The 22,991-nt window shown below is 36.8% G+C and overlaps 1 long non-coding RNA gene across 2 annotated transcripts in view; it reads left to right on the top strand.

The window, feature by feature from the left end:
- LOC138143314 (uncharacterized) overlaps positions 1-22,991 on the top strand; it is a 358,919-nt gene that overhangs the window by 318,353 nt on the left and 17,575 nt on the right. The window lies entirely within an intron of this gene.

Raw genomic sequence — 22,991 nt, 5'->3', positions numbered from 1 at the left:
CTATGTCCCAGGTATTATGCTAAGTACTATACAAGCAAATGGAAAGACAGTCCCTGCCTTCAAGGAGCTGGAGGAAGAAACCTCAGAAAAGGAATTTGAAAAGTGAGGTAGGGAAATGGGAAGAGAAGTTAGGGAAGGGGGATGGTGGAAAAGCTCAGAGAATGAGAAGCACAGCCAGGACCTGAAAGAAACATGGCTTGCTTGGGTACATCCCCAAAATGGCAGCCCTAGAAGGATCTCATCAATGGGAAAACTGGAGCTGTCATGGGAGAGGCATATTCCAGTATAAGAAGGCCCTAAGCGGGGTGGCCAGGTGGCGCAGTGAGTAAGAGTGTTGGCCCTGGCATTGGGAGACCTGGAATTGGTTCCGGCCTCAGATACTCAGCACCCACACAAAAATAACTGGCCGTGTAACCTTGAGCAAGTTACTTAACCCCAATTGCTTTAAAAAAAAACAAAAGAAGGCCTTAAGTGAGGAAGGAAATTTCAGGTTGAAAAGGTTGTTGAGTCAACGTGAAGATGTCTAGAGAGCCAGAAGCACATCTGGGAAGGGAATGAAGCATGGCTGGCCTTGGCCCTCCCCCAAAATGTGAAGTCCTGGAGGAGTCATCAGCCTTTATTGTAGAAGGAAGTTCCAGGCTCTAAGAGAAGATTGTGAGAAAATATACCACAATGTTTCTAAAGCACTCTGCCCACTTTGAGAGATACTACATTATCATCAACAGAGCTCCTGGCCATAAAGCTCTTAGTGAGTCAGAAACCTGAGTTATATGGTGGAGGAACAGCTAAGCTTGTAGTCTGATGGGACTGTCTTAAAGGCCCAGCTTTGTATTATTTCTGCCTTTGGGAGTTTAGTTATAAAATATATGATGACTCATGATTATGCCCCTAAAATGCTCTCTAACAAGGGGAAGGAGGCTAGAGGTAGAATCCCAGTTCTATGCTAGGAAAAGTCACTATTTCCTCTGTGGCTCCCCTAGTCCCTCATGCTGCAAATCAGTCGGCACAAGAAAATACATATTTGCCCTGACTACACGAGCTTATGAGAAGTAACTAATTTAGGAAATCTGTTTAAAATAGAATAAGAGAGAAACCCGTTCCACTCCTACTTAGCTGCAGGGGTAGGGAATAGGAAGAGTTCAGTCTTCCTATTAGAAGTTAGTCTAATAGTCACTGTCCAAAGGAACACTCTATAATTCTTTGAGCATTCCCCCCTCTCGTTGCCTTCATTTTCCTGTGGCCTAGAAAAGAAGCATACACAACTCAGGCTGCTGTTCATACAGTCACAGGTAGAGGAGAGAGGGCAGGTAGCCTTTCCTGCTTTATCCTCCCCCTGGCCTTCTGGAGGAAGCTCCCTGTCCTCTTGTGTATTCTTCTCTCATCTTTTTCCCCACAAGTTTTCCTTCTAGTTCCACCTCAGTCCCAAATTACGTTATATTTCCTTGCCTCAGCAATTAAATCTCATCACTTTGTGTAGGTCCAATCCATTCTTCTCCCATCTAAAGACATTAGGCAAAACTATTTTTTGTTTTGTTCAAAGCCTTTAATTTCATTTGTGTGGGGAACTCTGTGATGGAGTAGTGCATATGGGCAACCACTGCACAACTTAGGTGCTTAGAGAGTGCACTGAGAGCTTAAGTGAGGTAGTTGTTCAGTGTCACATGATCAGTACGTATTAGGGCTCCGGTTTCCTCAACTGAAGAACAGGGGTAGGGCAAATTATACTGAATGACTTCCGAGATCCCTTCTAGGCCTAGAACTTTGAACTTTATCGATACTAGCAAGAACTAATTGATGTTATTCTCTTCTTAACATATAGTGAAATGAAACACTTGCCCTAAATTAAAGGTTACTACTATACAGGGCACAATTCAGGAAAGAGAGAGACTAGCTCTCTGTCCACTATTCAACTGCCTCTCATTATTCTTTTCATTATTATTGTCACTAATATAGAGCTAATGATAAAGTGCTCACTGGAAAGTATGTCATAATTTTTTTTTGTAAGAGAAGGGGAAAGGACTGTATTCCTTTAACTCTTCTTCTGAGACTGCTTTTATGGTGCACCAAGAACAACGATCTGGGCTTGAGTCTCAAGGTATTTGTTGTAGAAATGCCCCTTTTATTAGGTCAGTGAAGCCCCAAATTCAAGTGGTAAAAGAGTTCTTTCAGGCTAGAAATGTCAAGGGTGGATGCCAACAAAGAAGGGCTTAAACTGTCATAATTTATAATCCTATAAAAACACTACAATGCAATGACATTGTTCATCTATATTTCTAAAAGACTAAAAAAATGACCAAATGTGGCTCCAGAGTAAGACAACACTTTTTTTATTGTAGATAATATCTACAAATAGAACAGTTGACCTCATACTCATTCACCAGATGTATTCAAATTTAATATTTAGGGTTGTAGGAAGTTTAAAAGCTTCTGTAGATTGCTTCTCCATGGATGTATGCTATGGAATGGTATATGAAATGATAGTTTGCCCATTAGTGAGTTGTAGGTATAACTATATCACATTCTAAACACTATAAACTGAGGAAAGGGAACTTAATTTTTGTCTGCAGAAATAGAATTATGCTAAAAAAGGGCTAATTATGTCATACTAGCTAAAATTTTTAAGTGCTTTTCATGCTCAGAATAGTGCAAGGTTTTATGTATGAAGCAATTGTGATATATTCATTCCAGTCCTGTGCCCCAGAAGTACTGTTGTCATGTACCCTGAGGGCTCCCTGCTTCTCAGCTATAAAGAATATTTAGGATTAGCTGAACCATAGCCTGATAGGAATGCTTATATTCACCAGCTCACCTCCTCCGTAGGGCAGTAAATGCCAGGGTTTTGTTTTGTTTCATTTTGTTTTTTATTCATTGTATAACCAAACTATTTAGTTCTTTAAATACTTAATTCTGGATTCATTTCTCTAGCTCAGAAATTTTAAAATTGTTTTTCCAAGCATTTATTCTAAGTTCATTACTTGTACTCTAGAAATAAGTTCTCTTAGCAATCTGAGTCTCAATAATTCAATTGTATGAAATCAAAGAGCCATTATCCTAGCTTTCTGTTCAATAATTCCTCTATAAAGGACAAATGATTAACTCTCCAGGCACTGGTTATGCCTTTAGCTAGTTATTGTTGTAGATCTTTTTTTTCCCCCATTTCCCTTTTTTTCATATTCACTCCTACTACTCTATCTCCTGGCCTTCCCCAGGTCATTCTTTTTGTTTTATAATTATGACTGATCATAGTAATGTGCAAATGACATATTTTGTTATTCTAGAAATGATTCATCTTACTTTTCTGTTCTTCTAAGAATTTTAAAAACACACCTATTTCCAAATGGGGACATGAGTATTGTCATTCTTATTTTGAATTCTATGTTAGGTATTTGGTAATATAGCCAGGAGTCCTTTTAGCACTTGTATTTCCTCTTGTATATTTTCCAGTGCAGTCTATACCCTTATTCTCAGTGTAAGATGCATTGGCATTAAGTGTTATAGAGAGGAGATGGGGCTCCCAAGCACAGAGTGAATATGCTAAAGCATGGTACATCTTGGGAGAATAATAAAAAGTAAGGAAACATGAATACTTCCTGATTTTATTTCTCTTCCTCCTCTGCTATATCATTGGCTATACTCTTTTCCCCCAGTTTGCAGCCTAGGGATCAGATTTTTATGAGGTGGGGGGAGGGGTAGGAGAGAAAACATTTCCGTTTTTTAATAAATGTGACAAACCAGAATATATTTCTGGTAGGTAACACATTTCACTCGAATTAATGAAGAGAATTTGTGGGCCTAGGCTTCTAGATGGCTCCATGAATCGGAGTCAGGAAGACATGAGTTTGAATCCAGCCTCAGATACTTACTAACTCTGGGCCATTGGGCAATTTTCCTCCACTGTAAAATGGGGGTTGTTGCGAAGATCAAATGAGAGAATATTTGTAAGTGTGTAACAATGTCAGGCACCCAGTAGGGGCTTTATCAATGTTAGTTACTATTTCTACTGTTACACAGTAAGCTTTAACAAATGCTTGTTGATTGATGATTCCTTTATAAAGTACGAACCCATTTCTCTGTTGGCATTTAAAGGAACCTGGATAGTGAATGAGAAAAAAATTTGCCAAGACCCTGAGGGCCTTAAATAGCTAAGCCCTGAAGACCATAGTATTCGGAGAGAGTCTGGGCTAGATGTAGTCTGTAGAAAAGACCACTGCATGTCTTGGGAAGATGGAATATTTCTCTCCTCACTCTCATTGGCTGTGGCATCTAGCAGTGGAGCTGCTCACCCAGGACACCTCACACGCAGCACTTGTAAACTCAATTTAAGCTCAAAGTACACTCAGTTGATTAAGCAGAGACAGAGGCCCCAGACAGACCCTGAACTGCCAGCAGTAGCTTTGATGAGTGAGGACTTCCAGCAGCAATAGAAGAAAGTGAATTATGGTAGTAAGAACTATCCCTGGCAAACAAGAAAAGATCTTCAGGAAGAAACTGACTGGGAGCCCACCTGATATCTTCAAAATGAATTGTTGGGAGGACTCCATAGGAGACAAAGGAAGTCAAGTCCCTGCAGTATTGGGGTCATGAGCTATCAAGGTCATGCTATCTACCAGGGTGACTCATTACATGACATTGTACTTTGTGTCTATTCTTCCCACAGACTCTCAAGTGTGTACTTGTGAGAGACTGTGACCCAGGTTTACAGGGAGGAGGGGTGTTTTTATAGTTACTTTTCTTTCTATGGCACTGTATTAAATGCCTTTGGTGACAGATAATTGTGTCTGTTATCTCACTTTTAATATGAGACACATTTGTGGTGCTGAGGTCTAGTAGGAGCCAGGATTCAAATGGAACCCTAGTGAATGTTGTGGTTATTTAGTTGTTTTTAGTTGTGTCTGATCTTTGTGACCCCTTTTGGGGTTTTCTGGGGAAGGATGCTGGACTGGTTTGCTATTTCCTTCTCCAGCTCATTTTCCAGATGAGAAAACTGAGGCAAACAGGATTAAGGGATTTACCCAAGGTCATACAGTTAGTGTCTAAGGTCAGATTTGAACCCGGGCCTTCTTGACTCCAGACCTGGCACTCTATTCTCTGTGCCACCTAGCTACCCTAGAGAATAGGGAAAGGAAAAAGCATTTATTAAGCACCTTCAGTGTAGAGGCACTTACTTGCTAAGCACTTTTACAAACCTTATCTCAAAACAACCTTGCAAGGGAGGTGCTGTAATTATCTGCATTTCACAGTTGAGGAAAGAGAGGCAGACAGAGGTTAAGTGACTGGCCTAGGGTCACATAGCTAGGAAGTATCTGAATCTGAATTTGAACTCAGGACTTTGTCACGCCGGTAGCCCAACATTCTATCCAGTGTGCTACCTGACTGCCTGAGGTAGCAAGAACTGACCTAAAACTTGAGATAGCAACGGCTCTTTAGGGAACCAACTTGTGAATTTTAATTAAGTTGGTGGAGTGGCCCAAAAGGGATGCTAGACTATAAGGGATTATCTTTAATATCTGGGCCTCCCTTTGTCCTCTGTCATCTTTCCTTTCCCTTCTGATCTAGATAGCAGTATAACGGACCTCTACAATGTTGTCTGTTGTGGCACTTCCCTATCCATTGACACTGTCCAGAGTGCTGACATCAATGGCTTCCTCATGTTAAGGATGTGGAAAGGGATTGTCTAGTTGGATCATAGCTGTGTAGAAACTTCATGGGAAGATGAATGAAAGAGGGTTCTATATCCCTCCTTTTCCATAGCTACAATAATCTAGCTCATTCTGCACTAGATAGCATTGGACCTGGGATTGGGAAGACCTGAGTTAAAATCTGGTTTTAGATACCTACTAGCTGTGTGACCCTGGGTAAGCCACTTAACCTTTGTTTGCCTCAGTTTTCTCAACCGGGATATTTGTAAAAAGTCCATAGCATAGGTATTGGCACACACTAGACACTATATAAATACCTATTCATTTCCTTTCCCCTCTCCCCTATATTGCTGGATCCCTCTGTCAGTGGGGTTGGGTGAAGCCAGTGATCTAAGGCATATGTGGGGATGTCTATATGTGGGGAGTCAGATTGTATCATTGTAACAAGGAAACTTTGATAGGAAAGCAGAGTTTTCAATGTCAAATTTTAATACAGAGAAAGCTCAAAATTCAAGCCTGGCAAGTTAGCCTGAAAGCAGGACCTGCTAAGTACAATACTAAGGGGCATAGGTTTATACTGCAAACTTCTGTTGTTTTGTTTTTCTCAGGAGAATTTTACCTTGTTGGGAAGTGTTTTCTTTTTTTTTTTTTAAAGCAATCGGGGTTAAGTAACTTGCTCAAAGTTACACAGCCAGTTATTTCTGGGTGTGGTGCTGAGTATCTGAGCCTGGGATTTGATCTCCAGGTCATCCCGACACTGGAGCCAGTGCTCTTACTTGCTGTGCTACCTGGCTGCCCCTTCCTCTTCTTTTCTTAATTATTTTATTTATTTCTTGTTTTGAGGTAGAGTGTGGGAATTCAGCTGAGAAACAATCTCACTCTGACTTTTGTCAAGAAAATGGGCTTATGAATAGAAGGTATTTTAGTGATTATAGTGGTATTAGAAGTTTCAAGTAAAGGAGACAGGTAGCTTTATAGTATCTGACATCTTGAATTTAGTCAGATTATTATCTTGATATGTGTCATTCCAAGAACCTAAAATAGATTCACTAGCAGAATGAAATGCAGTCTCTTTCTCTACAATCTCTTCTTCTGATCTTAACATTTGTTAGGTTTTCATTTGAATTTTTAGTTAAGAACTATTTTTAGAATGGAAATGATTATTTTTATCTTGTGAGCAAACAGTTGTGTTGCTACTAATATATTATTTAATGGAAGGGGATGAACACAACGGTCAAGAAAAGAGCTAATAATCACTTTCCCTGATTTTCCTTCTCCTGTTCTTATTTTTACAAACATTTCTGAGTTTCAGTCATTTGCTCTCAGGTGATTATGAAGATTGGAAATTTTTGAGGTTCTGGATGGGATCTCATGTTCTTGTTCAGTCATTTCATTTGTATCCTACTCTTCATGACTCCATTTGGTGTTTTCTTGGCAAAGATTATGGAAAGGTTTGCCATTTCCTTCTCTAGCTCATTTTACAAATGAGAAAACGGAGACAAACAGGGTAAGTGAACTAAGTCACATGGCTAATAAGTTTCTGAGTTCACATTTGAACTCAGGTCTTCCCGACTCCTGGCCCACTGCTCTATCCACTGCTTCATCTAACTACCTTCCCTTAAGAACTCTGTACAATGACCTGTGTTCCAGAGATGTCACTGATGATATAAGGGTAATGACCTATAATTATAAATAAGCTGTTTTCATGCCAGTGACTTATTCTTTGTTATCAGTGTACTCCAAGCTTGACAATCTTAATAAGTGCTTGTGCTTAGCACTTACTGTCTAACTTTAGTATAACTTAGATGTGAAAGGCATTAGATGAGGTTATAGATCCTCATTGGCATCGATAAATGTGTGCACTAATTTTTAGCTTGAAAAAATGTTTGGCATGCAAAATATCTTGAAACTATTCAAGTCTGCTTCAGTTAATGAAAAATATGAGATATAATTTGTTAGTTTTGCTTTTTATTTTACAGGACAAATGAACATTTTTCTCCTTAAAATGAATATTCTCAGGAAAACACTTCATCTATAAATAGCCATTCAATTGTCACTGGTAAGGAAATGTTTTAAGGATGAGTAAATGTTTAAGTTTGACTTTCTTATTTAATTTGATGCCTCAGCAACTACAAGTAGCAGAAATTATTTAATTTTATTATAATTCTAATTATTGAATTATACTTTATGTCTTTAAACAAAATCATCCCTATGAAAAAACAATACTGAAAAGAGACAACATTGTTTTCCTATATAATATCCAAAGACAAATGGCTTAGTCTACTGGGACTATATTTGATTTGAAGGGAAGGAAAATGAATCATGGAATAACTCTTTGCAAGCAACTTCAGTATATACAAAACCTTAAAAAATAATGTCAAAGAGCAAGTACAGCAAGTTAGCTGTAGTTTGCCCCTGAAAAATGTGTTTTTAATACTTGCCTTAGGAGAAAAAGTATCTAGTTACAAATTCAGACCTTATGCCAAAATTATGGAAGCTGAATTTACTTCAGGTATTAATGGCGATCTGTAATATGTATAGTTGATCACTTATGAGTTCATCAGTTTTCCCATGCTAGATAACTTTGTTTTCAAAAATTAATTTTTATTGATGTCTTTTATTTTTACATCACTTACATTTTGCACTGTATCCATTTCCCCATCCCCTTACAGAAAGCCAACCCTGATAGCAAAGAACTTAAAGAGGAAGGAAAAAAAATCAGCAAAATTAAACAACATATTGAAAGTCTGATAATATATGCAGTGCTCCATATCTATGATTAAGAAGGAGGGGAGAGAATCTTTTCCTATCTTTTCTTTGGGACCAAGCTTGGTCATTATAATTTTGCAGAATTCAGTTTTGATTATTGCTATTTCCATTTACATTATTGTAGTCATTGTGTATGTTGTTTTCCTGGTTCTGTTTACTTCACTTTGCTTTCCTTCATATAAGTTGGAAAGAGCCATTTCTAATGTGAAATCAAATCTTATTCACCCTGCCACCATAAGATGTTTAATCTTCGGCTTGACATTACTTCAATGTTGACAATACTTTACAGAAAGCTTATAAAAAAGACCTTGGGCAGGATCTTTATGCCATGTGGCTTTTTGTAGTGGTTACCTTCTCATCTTTTTTTTTTTCTCATATTGGGCTTGAGAGGTAGCATGGTATAATATTCAATAAAGGATTCAGGAAGATTTGCCTCTGAAAAATACTGGCTGTGTGACCATGGGCAAGTTACTTAATTTCTAAAGAGCCCAGATGATTCTCTGTGACTTGTTACAGACAAGTTGCCAGTCTGTATTAAGTGAGGGAATTTCCCATGACTAGACCAAAATTGCATTTGGGAAATTGTGTAGCAATGACCTCAAGTTTCTACGTGGAATAAAAACTCATTTTTTAAAAGCACCAATTTTCTTCCAATGACACAATAAAGCTCTGCACTGTGGACTTTAATCTCTGAGTAATCAAAATTGTGACTATCCACAAAGGATAATGGCAACATGTATAGGAGCATAGCCTTAAGCATATTACCAGGCCAGAAACAACATAAACGATATATTCTAAGAGAAACTACTAAATTATATACCATGCTACCTCTGTACATATGAGCATTTGTGCCAGTGATGAACTTAAAGTGTTAAGCTTATTTAAATCAGATTACTTAAAAATTTGGAAGTTACCTAGTATTACAGTTACTGTGGTTACAAAATCCTTGGGAAAGCAGGGGAAATTTTTGTTTTCAGCCTGTCATCCTTCATGTTCTTTTAAACATGCATCAGTTATCCTTACGGTAAAAACTAAAGGATCAGTGGGCTGGAATAAGATTAGTTATCCCTATCCTAAAAAGCAATCTTGATTTAAACATTCTGATTTTTCTCTGAAGCCCATGACATTTATATGATAGCTAGTTTGTAACTACAATGTTTCCTGATCACATTATTTTAACTGTTTTCATCTTACTGCAGTATTAAAATATAAAGAACAAATCTCACTCAAAATGTGTGAGGAAAAAATGTTGCTCATCAAACAACTTTAAGATCAAGCAACATCAATATTTCATACTTATATACAATATATTTTTAGGCTGTCTTAAATCTCTCATACTGAATGTGGACAACATAGATTATGAAAAGCCTTGATTGTCAGGACACATGAGTATTAAAATTGAGATACTAGGGACATTTGCTTTGGAAAAAAGATTTAGGGAAAATCTGATAGCTGCCTTTAAATATCTGAAGAACAGTTACATGGAAGAGTAGTTAGGCTTGCTCTATTTGGCTCTAGAAGCACAGAATTAGATGCCATGGGGAGAAGATGCAGGGAGACAGAAGTTAGGCTTGATGTAAAGAAAAATTTCCTAACAATTAGAGCTATTGAAAAGGGTTGGTGGGGGCGGCCAGGTAGCACAGCGAGTAAGAGCACCGGCTCCAGTGTTGAGAAGACCTGGAGATTGAATCCCGGGCTCAGACACTTAGCACCCATCCAGAAACACCTGGCCGTGTAACCTTGAGCAAGTTACTTAACCCCCATTGCTTAAAAAGAAAAAAAAAAAGAAAAGGGTTGGTGGGCTGCTTTGGATGGTGCTGGGTTCCCCATCACTAGAGATCTTTAATGAAAGGCTCAGGGGTGGCTAGGTGGCAAAGTGAATAGAGCAACAGCCCTAGAGTCAGGAGGACCTGAGTTCAAATCTAGCTTCAGACACTTAACACTTACTCGCCGTGTGACCTTGGGCAAGTCACTTAACCCTAACTGCCCTGCCTTCTCTCCTCCAAAAAGAAAAAAAAAGGCTCAGTGACCATTTGTTGGGTACATTGCAAGGGAATTTTTGTTCAGGTACCAGTTAAACTAGATGATTCTGCAGTTCCTCTCCAGCATTGAGCTTTTGAGAGTACTTCCAAAATTAGTGAAGCTTCATTTGTTATGTGCCTCATCACATAAATAGACTAGAGATCATACATACATGTAAGTCCCCTGAGAAAAGACAGTGTATTGTAGAAAGACTCACATAGGATTTGACATACTGTAAAATCCCCCAAACTTCTATGGGGAAATAAAAGTGACCAGTAGGACTTATTCAGGTATTTCCTAAAAATGTTCTTGTTAGTTAGTGCATATGGGCCTCAGTGGGAACCCCAACTGATCTCTACTTAAAAATATTCTCAGAGAATATTTGAAGCTAATAGTTGAAAAGTATAAAGTTCTCTAAAAAGCCATTGTGAGTCATGTCACAAATAACTAATATTTCTAACCCCTAAAATTTATTGTTCTTTTCTTTAAAGTCTATAAATCATTTTTCTGTAAAAATCTCTAAATGATTTCATATTTCATTTTTAAGACAAAAAACTGAGGAATATTGTAGAACATCATGTAAGACTGACTATATTCAAAGTAAATATTGTTAAAATTGTTTTTTCTTTACAATTTCTCACAGCTGTCCTAACTTTAATCTTTGATATAACTATCATGTCTTTTGTTTAAGTAGTATATTATACAATATTCAATAAATATGAAAATACCAGTACAAGAAAAAACCTGCCAGCAATCCTGTTGTCAAAGGCCCTGAAATGCTATTGGCTTGTATCCATCAATATGCTTTAAATTGTCTGCTTCAGGACAAGTTCTGACAGCTCATGTCTGCTTTCAGTTTTCTGATGTTCTATTTATCAAGGTAAAAGGAAGATGAAAAAGATTTTGAATTAGCCAACACCTTAAAGTCTTCAGAAAGCATTCAAATTGCATCCAACAGGCATGTATTAAAGTTTTTTTTCTCATTTGTCATATTCTTATTTGAAAGTCAGTTAAGTGTGGTCAAAGCACTAAGCCCGAGTACTTTGTCCATAGCTACCAATGAAGTGGTAGTTAAACCTGAAATACTGACTTTGAATCCTAGCTAGTTAACTCAGAGTATATATTTATACCAAAACTTGCCATTCTCAAGAAAAAAATAAGATTAATAAAATGAAATTACAAAAGATATAATGAAAACTGGCTATAATACTATTTGAAGCTTGAAGATTTTGGCTAAATGTACAAAAAAGACATTATTTTTTCCTATATCAAGAGGTATATTGGGGAAAGAAAATTTTTGTCAAATACTTATTTCTTCAACATTACTTTATGTACTGAAGGTTTTTTTCAATTTAAGAATTTTTGAAACTGAAAATTACAGAAATGATCTGAAAAGTCTATGTAGAAACAGACACAACTTAAGAAATCAACTTCCAGGGGGCGGCTAGGTGGCGCAGTGAGTAAAGTGCCGGCCCCAGAGTCGGGAGGACCCAAGTTCGGCAAGTTACTTAACCCCAATTGCCCTCCAAAAGGAAAAAAAAAATCAACTTCAGTTTTTGTTTTTGTTTTTTTTGCTTTTTGGAGGGCAGTTGGGGTTAAGTGGCTTGCCCAATATCACATGGCTAGGTTTTTTTTGTGTGTTAAGTGTCTGAGGCCGTATTTGAACTCAGGTCCTCCTGACTCCAGGGCCGGTGCTCTATTCGCTTCAAGTTTTGATTAAAAAACACTAACATTTTCTGATAGTATAATATGAACAAATTACATGATTTGCATAATATTAAAGATTTTAGTGAATAATTATAGATTGTGACTACAAAGCATTTTAGTAAAGCGAACTATAATGAAATAAAAAAAATTCAATCACTTCCAACTTTTCTTTCTTTTTTTTGCTTTCTGGAGGAGGGAAGGTAGGGCAGTTGGGGGTAAATGACTTGCCCAAGGTCATACAGCTAGTTTTTTGTGTTGTCTGAAGCTGAATTTGAATTCAGGTCCTCCTGACTCCAGGGCTGGTGCTCTATTCACTGCACCACGTAGATACCCCCCACTTCCAACTTTTCCAAAATACAACAAAAGTGTGTTAGCATTTGGTAACCCCTAACAGGAAACATCTTAGCAGGCTTCTTGTAGCATTTTTAAGGTTTATGTTATATAATCAAAAGGAAAAAGTAAGAAAGGTGGGTAGGTAGGAAGCATCTCATCAGCATATAGCCCAGGCCTTTCATCCTGAAGAGCTATCTTTAATTCTATCTGAAACTGACTTAGGGTTATGGTATACTGGAGTGGATTCTATTTTTTCCCACTATTCAATAAAGGAAACGTTATTGATTAAGTTATCAATTGGGTCTTGTAAATAACAAACAAATATTTCTAGGGGGTAATGTTTGTCAGACCAAAAAAATGGCATCATGGTGGAAATGTTTAATATGATTCTCCATAGCTACATTTCCTGCTGGAGAAAACTGCATGAATATACTGAAGAACTAATCACAGTATGGTGCTAAGGGGAGCATATATTTTTATTTTATTAGTTCTCAGATATGATGCAAATTCTTCTTTCCTTTGAAAACAGCAGCTCTTGAATTTGAAAATCTAGGTGAGCAATTTATGAGAAAATGAAATTCAACATGTTTTTCAATCAATAAACCAGAATTTATTAATTGCCCAGGGTCGTACAACTAGTGTCTGAGACTGGATCTGAACTCAGGTCTTCCTGACTTCAGGTCAGGCACTCAATTCTCTGTGCTACCTAGTTGCCCTCGGCAAGTCACTTTAACCTCTGTCTTCACTGGTTAACCCATACTGTAAAATATGAATAATAGCACCTGCTTTTCAGCACTGGTGTGAGGATCAAATGAGATAATAGCTGTAAGCACCTGGTACATAGCAGAATTTTAATAAATGCTTGGTCTGTTCCTTATTTCATTTTTGGAAGAAAAGGTCTGGAACAGTGAGATAAAGAAACAACTAAGGAAGTCATAGGATTTCCTTGATAGCAAAGACCTCAGTTAAGATTAGGTAACAAAATTGTACTGGACCATCAGAACAGTTGCATGAATTCTTCTAGTTCAGTTTAGTAGCATGTGATATTGGAACAGAGTAGGCAAATGGTGGGCAAGGCATGAACTGAGTGAGACAGGGCTAGGGAGCAAATAGTGTAGAATTGAACTGTTTCACCAACAGGTTGAGATTCAGAAATGGGGGAGAAAAGCATAGTCAGAGTATGTGTGATGGTGACCTGGCAAAGCAGTGAGGGGTAGAAATTACAGGATACTGTAAGAACAATTAAACTTGGGAAGAGTAAGGCAGAGTGAGATAGAGATGAAATGAGGAGGCAAGATGATAAAAGGAATTTAAATTCTTAATCTGGGAAGTGGAACACTTGAGTGTGATGGCAAGATCAGGGGTATGACTGCTTGTGTGTAGCTGTTGTGAAGTGAGTAGTTTATGGAAACTAAGCAGACTGAGGAACTGGCAGATTAGAGTATTTGAGGAAACATTAACATTTATGTTGAAGTCCCCTAATATGAAGGCAGGAGTTGGCCTGCAAAGGGAGTTCGAATCAGGCAATGAATTCAGTGAGAAAGGAGGGAGAATATGCTGTGGTGGGGTAGGGCAGTTTGGAGGATAATAGCCATTAGGAACTGTTTCCAGTGATAAATTTGAATAGACTCAAAGGAGCAGAGATTGCTGAACGATGGAAATAAAGGGGGAATTTGGAAATGGACCAAGGAATAGCTCAACTCCAGTTCTATAACCAGTGAATTATGGGGTATGAGATGTTGCAACCAGTACTGGAAAGGCCTAGGATACAGTATCTCAGTGAGAGCCAGATGATAGAAAGTACATGAGAGGAAAAGGTCTAAAATGAAGTTGTTAATTATAAATTGAGAATTCCAGAAGACATAGTGAAAAGATGTACACCCAGAGAAGGAAGGAATAGCAATGAAGTGGATGGGGTTGAGAAAGAGGGCATGAAAGGGTAGAGAAGGAGGTTTGCTCTTTTTCTTCTGCATTTGAATACAACTACTGAGTTTCCCACTGTCTTTTCTCAGTCTCTTTTTTCCTCAGACTAGATGCCTCCATTGCCTTAACTGATCCAATTATGAAATGGTTAGCCCCCTTACTGCCCTAGCTAGCCTTCCCTCACCTATACCTACCACTATAGTAGAGAATTCTTTGTTCTTGTTTTTCAACTACTGACCTGGTTGTATTGCTTGTCTAGAATGGTTCTTTAGTCAAATTATCCTGATCTAAACTGGAAAAAGTGCAGCTGGAAAGAAATTTGATTAACTCCTGGGGTTTGAGAATGTTTTAAGTGGCACCAGCTAGGTTTTTTGTTGTATAATCTGACTTAGTATGGCAAAGATGAATTTCCAAAATCATTGGGGAAGGAGGCTGGAGTTTACTCTTTACAGGAAATATAATGGTTCTGGTACAATGGGACATGACTATAGAGATTTTTTCAGAGAGAATATATGTACAAGACAAAACAACATAAACATAAAAAATTTCTCGTTCTAAAATCTAGGTATATGCCTGCTGCTTCAAAGATTGGGAGTTTAGAGAATTGTTTATATGGTTTTACAAAAAAGAGAGGCAGGAGAATAAGAGGAATACAGAGTACCCAGAACCAAGATGTTTGTTTGTGCAAGCTCTATCCATTTGTGGTTGGCATGAACAAGTTTGAGCTGGCCCTGTTTTTCCTGGCACAGCAGGGGTGTTCTGGGTTCACCCAGTGGACACTGCATAGGATCACTGGTATGCCAAACTCAAGCAACACTCATTTTGCCTCTTGATAGGCTGATTTTGATTCCCAGATTACTTTGGCCTCTCCTGGATAAATGAGCTAAAAAAAATCAAGGTGAGTAGTAAATTTATTATTCATTCTGTTTCTAGAAAACTCATCCGTCTTTTGCTCCTTACCTAGTAAACATCTTTGGAGAAAGTCACAAAATTTGTGTTTTCACCTGCAACAAAGTTATAGAACATAATCTCAGCTGTTACTCAATAACCCTACTTACAGCAGACTTCCTACCACATTTCTAGCAATGATTGCTCCTGATCTTTAAAGTTCCCAATCTCAACCCAAAGCCCAAGATTTATAGCAGATCACTTTAGCTTATTTCACAGAATGGAACCACATGATTAACAAGCACCCTCAAATTTCCCTCCTGTTATTCAAAATTCCTTAGTATATCACCCAATCTCTTCCGTTGTTCTATTCACTGAAGGGATATCCCTACTCTTTATTTAAGTAAATAGGAGCAATAATAGCATTTATATAGCACTTCCTATGTGACAGGCACTGTGCTAAATGCTTTACAATTATCTCATTTGATCCTCACAACAACCCTGGGAGGTAGGTGCTAATATTATCCTCATTTTACAGATGAGGAAATTGAATCGTTAAGAGACTTTGCCTAGGATCTGAGGCTAGATTTGAATTCTGGTCCTCCTGAATCCATTTTGCCACTCAGTTGTGACTCTTCCACCAACCTTACTGCAACTGACTCAACTAGTCTCCTATCTGTCACACTGATGTTCCAAAAGCATAGATCTGTCCAGGTCATTCACCTGCTCAAGAAGCTTCAGTGACTCCCAAATGTCTCTAGGATAAAATACAAGTTTCTCAGTCTGGTATTTAAAGCCTTCTGTAATTTGGCTATTACTTTCCAGTCATTTCCTATCTAGTTATAAGCTTAACTACTAGAGGACCAGAGGGTCCCATGTTTGCAGTATTTGAATAGAGCCTTGAAAAAGCTAGGAATTCCAAAAAAGTAGTAGTAAAGAGGATGTATATCAAGTATGGAGAGAGCTTGCACAACGCCTTTCCATTAGATAGAATGTGTTCTCCAAAGAAAGCTGATGGCAGTTTATCAAAATGAAGAGACTGTTAAAGTAGTTGGGTCCCAGACTGTGGAGAGTTTTAAATGCCAGGCTGTACTCTATTCTAGAGATATCAGAGAGCCATTGAAGCTTTCTAATCCAGTGATGCAGTCAGATCTGTGCTTCAGGGATATCTATTTGTCTAAAACTACTGCAACAGCTTCTCTTTGCTCTACATTCTCCTCCACTCTCCCATCTCCTTGACTGTTAAACAGGCTAATTATGCTGTTAGTGTAGTTTATTTTTTTCCCTTATAGCAACAGTAGTGAAGTTCAAGTGACTACTGGACATTTACCACTCCCCTTCCTCTACAATTTCAGTCTTTTCATCATTGGCTCTCTAGTAAACTCCACTGTTAGTACCTGCCTCTTCTTGGCTTTCATGGGGAAAGGGTAGCTTTATTTAAGTCATATAAGTAAAAATTTTCTTTCCCTGAAACAAACTGATTTCCTGTAACATGCCTGATGTAATCTTCAGCTCTTCCCACTTTGATTACTCAATTCAAAGACATTCTTTGGGGATAGGAAGCTGGGTATTCCTGGAGATGAAGCTGCCAGAACTTAGCAGGTTTAGGAAGGTTAGAGGTCAGGAAAGTCAAAGTTCACACTGCAGTTATTTTATTTTTCTGCTATGTAAAACAAAGTATGTTAAGCCACAAATTGACGATGATAACATGATAAATGAAATAAGTCTCTGGTATTATCACAAAAAAGTAATTTCCAGCCTGTATTCTCTTTCAAGTCAGATTTGACACGTTCACCTTGACTATACAATTACATATTTGATTTTTTGGCTAAATGTTAAGGAAACCAACAATTCACTTTTTAGCTTCCATTTTGTAGCAGGTAATCTACTAGGGAAGGGAAATGGGAGATTAATGGTGCTGAGAAGCATACTGAGGACTCAGCTACCTGGGCACACTGTATAATTTGGCCCTAATATATCTAATTGGCTAATTATGCCACTAATAACTTAATTTGCCACAAATGGTATATTCATTTATGCATAACTGTACCATTAGCTGACTTTCCAAATTTGTTAAAACAATTACTGAACCACTTAGTCATGATATAACATTTTATACAATTATCTACGATTTTCATCCTGTCCATTCACCATATATTCCAATGATGAAGTCTCTTCCTAATATGCACAAATGTTCTGTTTGTCTTGAACTCAAATGGCTTTGTAGAATGAATTTCATCTATGAAAAAATATTTTATTAACGAAATATGCATTTACAATCATTTACAACCTGAAAATAAGCTCCCACCCACGTTACTTGAAATCTTTACAAATTGGATATTCTGACAACTTAAAGTATAGTAAATGCAGGTAACATTATTAAAAGCTTTAAGCTATTCACATACCTGGAATTTCACAAGTTTCTTTAGAGTTGGCACATAGATACATTATCAAAATGTAGAGAATAAGGATCATTAAGATAAAGAACTGCTACCCAAATCATATACAGTTATAATGGAATTACTCAAAGAGCTCACTGTACTGCTCCAACATAAAATGAAGAATAGTCTTGACTAGAGAGCTAGTTTAGTTTTGTGCTGCTTAGAATATACAGAGATGGAAAGAAAACACAGCTGAAAAAAGAAAAAGAAATACTGAATGGAAATGACATACATAGATAGCTAGCAAAGTGAAGATCAAAACTGGAATGTTCTAAAGGTGAATTAATTGGCCAATGGTGGTAATTACTATCTTGACAGAGATTCTGGAAATGAAAGACACCTATGAAAATACTGAAAAAGAAGCTAAACAATTGTACAATGCACTCATATTTTACACAAGCTAGATTTAGAGAAAATGTGTAGTTCCATTTGGAATAGTACAGTATTAATTAAAATTGTCATTCAGAGTCAACTAGTTAGGACAAGGTTAAGACCAAGGTGGCAGATTTAATCCAAGGAGGGATAGCTACCTGCACAGAGAAATAATCATTACTGGACAAATTACATAATTTGTAAGGTCTATTAGGTCATTACTTTTTCTTTTTAAATTAATGATACATTAATGAGTTTAAAATGAACCATTATTTTTTACTGAAACATCTACAACAACCTATTTAATCATTTCTGCCTTGACACCTATCACTTCCTTGTATTTTTTTTCCCAATTCAATTGAACTGGATTTAATAAGCATTTGGGTCTATGAAGATATGAATACAGACCTTACAATCTAAAAGGGAAAAGGGACAATAGAACATAACAAGCATAAACCATGATGAAAATGGTTAGAGAAATAAAGGAGGTTCAGGGAAAATACCGAGAAATGTGTGGAGAAATATCTAACTTTCAGCTTTGATTGTTGGAGGAAAAGAGTTATGGTGAAAGAACAGATTCATGTACATGAATGGGAGTAATATGAGGAGTATTAAAAATATAGACTGGAGTCAGATGGTTAAAATCTTTGAATACTGGAATGAGGAGTATACGCTTTAGCAGTGGGAAACTATGGAAGGTTTTTGAATAGAAGGGTGACAGAATTGGAAAGGTTAGAAAGGCTGAAAAGACTTGACAACTGACTAGATAAGGGGGTGAAGAGACAAGTAATTCAGAGATGATTCTGGGGTTGAGGATCTGGATGATATGGAAGATCCTCAATATCAAAAGAAATTGAAAAGCTGAGGGAGAGACAGGGTTGGGGAAGAAACATGAATTATTCAACTTTGGACCAAGTCTTAATGTGGAATTATCCAAATGGAAAAAGGAAACTAGAGCTGAAGGCAAAGCCTGAGGACAGATCTGGCAGTTATGTGACAGGCGATAAAAAGTCTTGGGTATGGATGAGATCAAGAGAAAACATATAGAGACAAATTTAAAGAGTAGGATAAAATTAAGAAAAGGAACCTGCAAAAAATTCTGTGATAAAACATCAAGGAAAGAGAACCAGGAAGAGCAATGGGAGGCTGTGGAAGAAAAGAACATATTAAGTAGGAGAGGGTAGTCAGTAGAGTGAAATATTTATTAAGAAACACTGTTCTGTCACTGAAGAAAAAAGATCCCCCAAACATACCTCTTAATAGTGGTGAGGGGTATGTACTGAGCTAACCATACTTCATCTACCCTCACACATATCTGCTGAGCGGTTACTTGGTACAAAGTGTTGAAATACATAAAAGATGGAAGAAAAAAAAAGAAAAATGCAAGCTAAGGTCCTGCCTTAAACTCATAGGTTACAAATTGACAGTCTATGACTATGAGGCTATCTTTCTGTGTGAAATTAACTGGCTTGAATGGTAACCAAACCCACTAAGGTCACTAACTAGCCAACAAATGATTTTGGACAAGTCACTTAACCTATTCTTTCTGAAGTTGCTTCCAGCTACAAATTCTTAAATTTCATTCAACTCATTAGCACCATACTTTAAATTAGAAGTGTCAAATATATGGCACAGTGTGGGCTCAATTAAATTAAAATGTAATTGGTAAATATTTAACAATATATAAATGAAAATACAAAAAAAGATTACATTACATTTTAAAACTAAGGCAATATGTGACTTACAAGGATCTTTAGGTATGGAGTAGTCATTTTTATGTGAATTTCACACCACTGTTCTACATTTTGAACAGAATAAACTTAGGCTGACAAATCCAATGACCAAAAAATTAAGTTGAAACAATTACACATACATATTAATGGTGAAACAGGTAGTCCTTTCTTTCTGATAGTGATGAATTAACTACATCTGCAAAAGTAGAAAATCCACAATATAACTATTTTGAAACACCTAGCATTCTCACAAGTAGTTTACCAAAAAATAATAACCACCCCTTCCCCCAAAACCTGTTGTACAGAAAAGTGACTTTACAACAAATAGAGGTCAGATACAAAGCAATAAAGAGATATAATAGTCTATACTAAGTGTTTTCAAACTTTTGCAAAAAATGATTGCATCTTACACAAACATAAGAAACTAAATGCCAAGAAAGTTTCCATGTTATATATAGTTCTAGTCTTATTTTACAGTAAAAAGTCTAAGGATAAAGACTGAATTTTTCCGCATGTCTAAATCATTAAGATTTTTTTTTTATATAAACCAAGTTCATATGACTGAATTCAGATCAAAGGCAGTCTCTCCTTTTTCAAGAGTGAAAAAGATAACTTGTTGGACTACATTTAATAGCTTGGGAGCAAGAAACAATTAGTTAGCTTCAAGATGACCTGGAAAAGTTTCAAAAAGTAGCATTAACTCACAATTATTTTAACAAATGGAATGTAACCATGGTGTGAATAATCTGAAAGTAATTTCTCTCTGGTTTTAACACTTATCACTGCAATACTTCAGAAGACCCTTTCATTTTCTTCTGGTTAATATTAAAATGGGAAAGGGAATAGAGGAGAATAAGCATTTATTACAGTGCCTACTATGTACCAGGCACTGTGCTAAACATTTTTTATGACTACCTCATTTGATGAGCACAACAACTCTGTAAAGTAGGTACTATTACTATCCCCATTTCACAATTGAGGAAACTGAGGCAAACAGACTCGCCTACTCACAGAGTTAGTTAAGTGTCTAAGGGAAAATTCAAACTTAAGTCTGACTCCAGGCCCAGTGTTCTATCCACTGTGCTGACAGCTGCCTGAGTAAACTGATTTTGTCTTTCTCACATACATGACTCCTGTAGATCGAAGCAACACCAAAGCACAGTGGATAAAATAAATTAATTTGCTGCAGGGAACTTATGATTAGCTACACATGGATAAATTTTTAATCCTGAAATATTCTCCCTTTATTTTACTCAGGTATTTCAGAGGTGTCTTTCCAAAATGCCAAAAAAATTCTTTAATACTATAATCTAATAGTAGCTATTTGGTGGTTTCAAAAATCATATATTGGTTTTTAAGGCACTACCATTCTTTTTCTTAGACCAGAAACTAAAGTCATCAAAATACCTTATTTTGGTCTTTATACAGGCCTATATTAATGCAGCAAAAAACCAAAGCCCAATGTCAGTGTAATCTTTCACTTCTCTTGATTTAGTATGTGAAAGATCTTCAGTCAGTTTACAAAATGAGGACAAAAGATGGGAAAAAAAATCACTTGACCTCTCCTCCCCACCCTCAATGATAGTTTTGAAAAGAACTGTTAAAAATTCAATGTTATTTAATAATATTTTAGTAACAAACATTTCTAAAAGGCTATCAGGGTCCTGGATAAAGAAAATTCCTACATAAAATTTTATAAACTTTGCTTTTCCACATAAAGAACTTTAGTTAAATGCACTCTTTAACTATGGTGAGAAGAAATGAATTCAGTCTTTATAAGCATGATCCATGCCATCACAAGATTTGACAAATTCCAATGATGGAACTTTTTTTTAGATAGAAGTAACTTTTGGGTGATTAACATCTTTACCAACGAGGAATCGAACTTTCAGTGATGCAAAGGAGCATAGGAGATTAATCTAGTACATGTCCCATGTTTAACATAAAATGAACTTAGAAAAATGGCCTGCTAAAGATTTGCATGGCTAGTTACTGGCAAAGCAGAGATTAGAACCCAAAAGCTCTAATTCACAGGATCATAGATTTAGAGGTGGAAGGGTCCTTAGAGGCCATACAAACCCAATGCTCTCACTTTATAGATGAGGAAAATGAGCACCACAGAAACTAAGTGACTTGCCCAAGGTCACACAGGTCTGTGTCGGAGGTAGGATTTGAACTTACATTCTCTGACTCTAGGGCCAGTGCTCTTTCCACCATACCTCATTCATCTTTTTATTCCATTTCTTTCAACTATTCTTTGAATCATTAACAATGATAATTTATGATACAGTTGCATTTGAAGTACTCTTAATTCTAAACATTCTGTACTAAGGTTGTCTGTATGTCTTATGGTGATAGACATTATTGTTTATTGATAATTAAAACCACTCACTGAGAAACACTGATGATGGTTTTGCATTTCCCTATTGCCCAAGAGTCTGGCTTTAGTTCCATGAGATTAAAACCTTCCAGAGATGAACCTAGGCCTCTTGAGGTCCTAAAGTGACTACCAGGCTAACCAGCAGGGTGTTTGTAAGAAATTAAGCTATTTCCTTACCACCACTCTTTTTGTCATTTCATACCATCCCCAAATTCTCTTATGACACTGACGATATAACCAACTCTTACTATTTCATTTATTAATTAGGTATCCGGTTTTAAGTCTTATGGTTTTGGTATCTGTCAGATGTAATTAGATCATGTACTTTTATAGTGTCAAAGGCCATAGTCTCTTTTAAAAGAAAAAATTAGTGGCTTTTATTTTGACACGCTAAATATTGAAGCCAAAGCTGAGAATAGATTGCTGATGTCAATAATCCTAAATTTCAACATCACTTAGTATATAATTCTTAAGTATTTGGATTGTGCACTACTCCAAGATTTAACTAAGACATAAACTGACAGTATGGGAATTGATGTTTAAAGTTTTAAAACAGTTTAAGAGGTCATTTTGTATACAGTGTTACTTCCACTTGAGGGCTACTGTTAACATATTACTTAGTAGAACAGAATTTCTTATGCTTAAACTTGCATACCAGATGAACAGAATAGTCCTGAGGGACTATGTCTGCTGAGGTGAGCTACTAATTACTGCTGTCAACCTATTTAGAAGAAATTTAGTTTCCAAAACAGAACTGAAACAAAAATTTCCATACGAATCTACC

This window comes from Petaurus breviceps, unplaced genomic scaffold (assembly GCF_028583685.1).
Source record: "Petaurus breviceps papuanus isolate PSGF00001 unplaced genomic scaffold, PetGlider_PUasm1.0 90638, whole genome shotgun sequence".
Classification (NCBI taxonomy): domain Eukaryota; kingdom Metazoa; phylum Chordata; class Mammalia; order Diprotodontia; family Petauridae; genus Petaurus; species Petaurus breviceps.
Note: the sequence above shows the minus strand (reverse complement) of the source record. Positions and strands in the feature narration are given on the sequence as shown.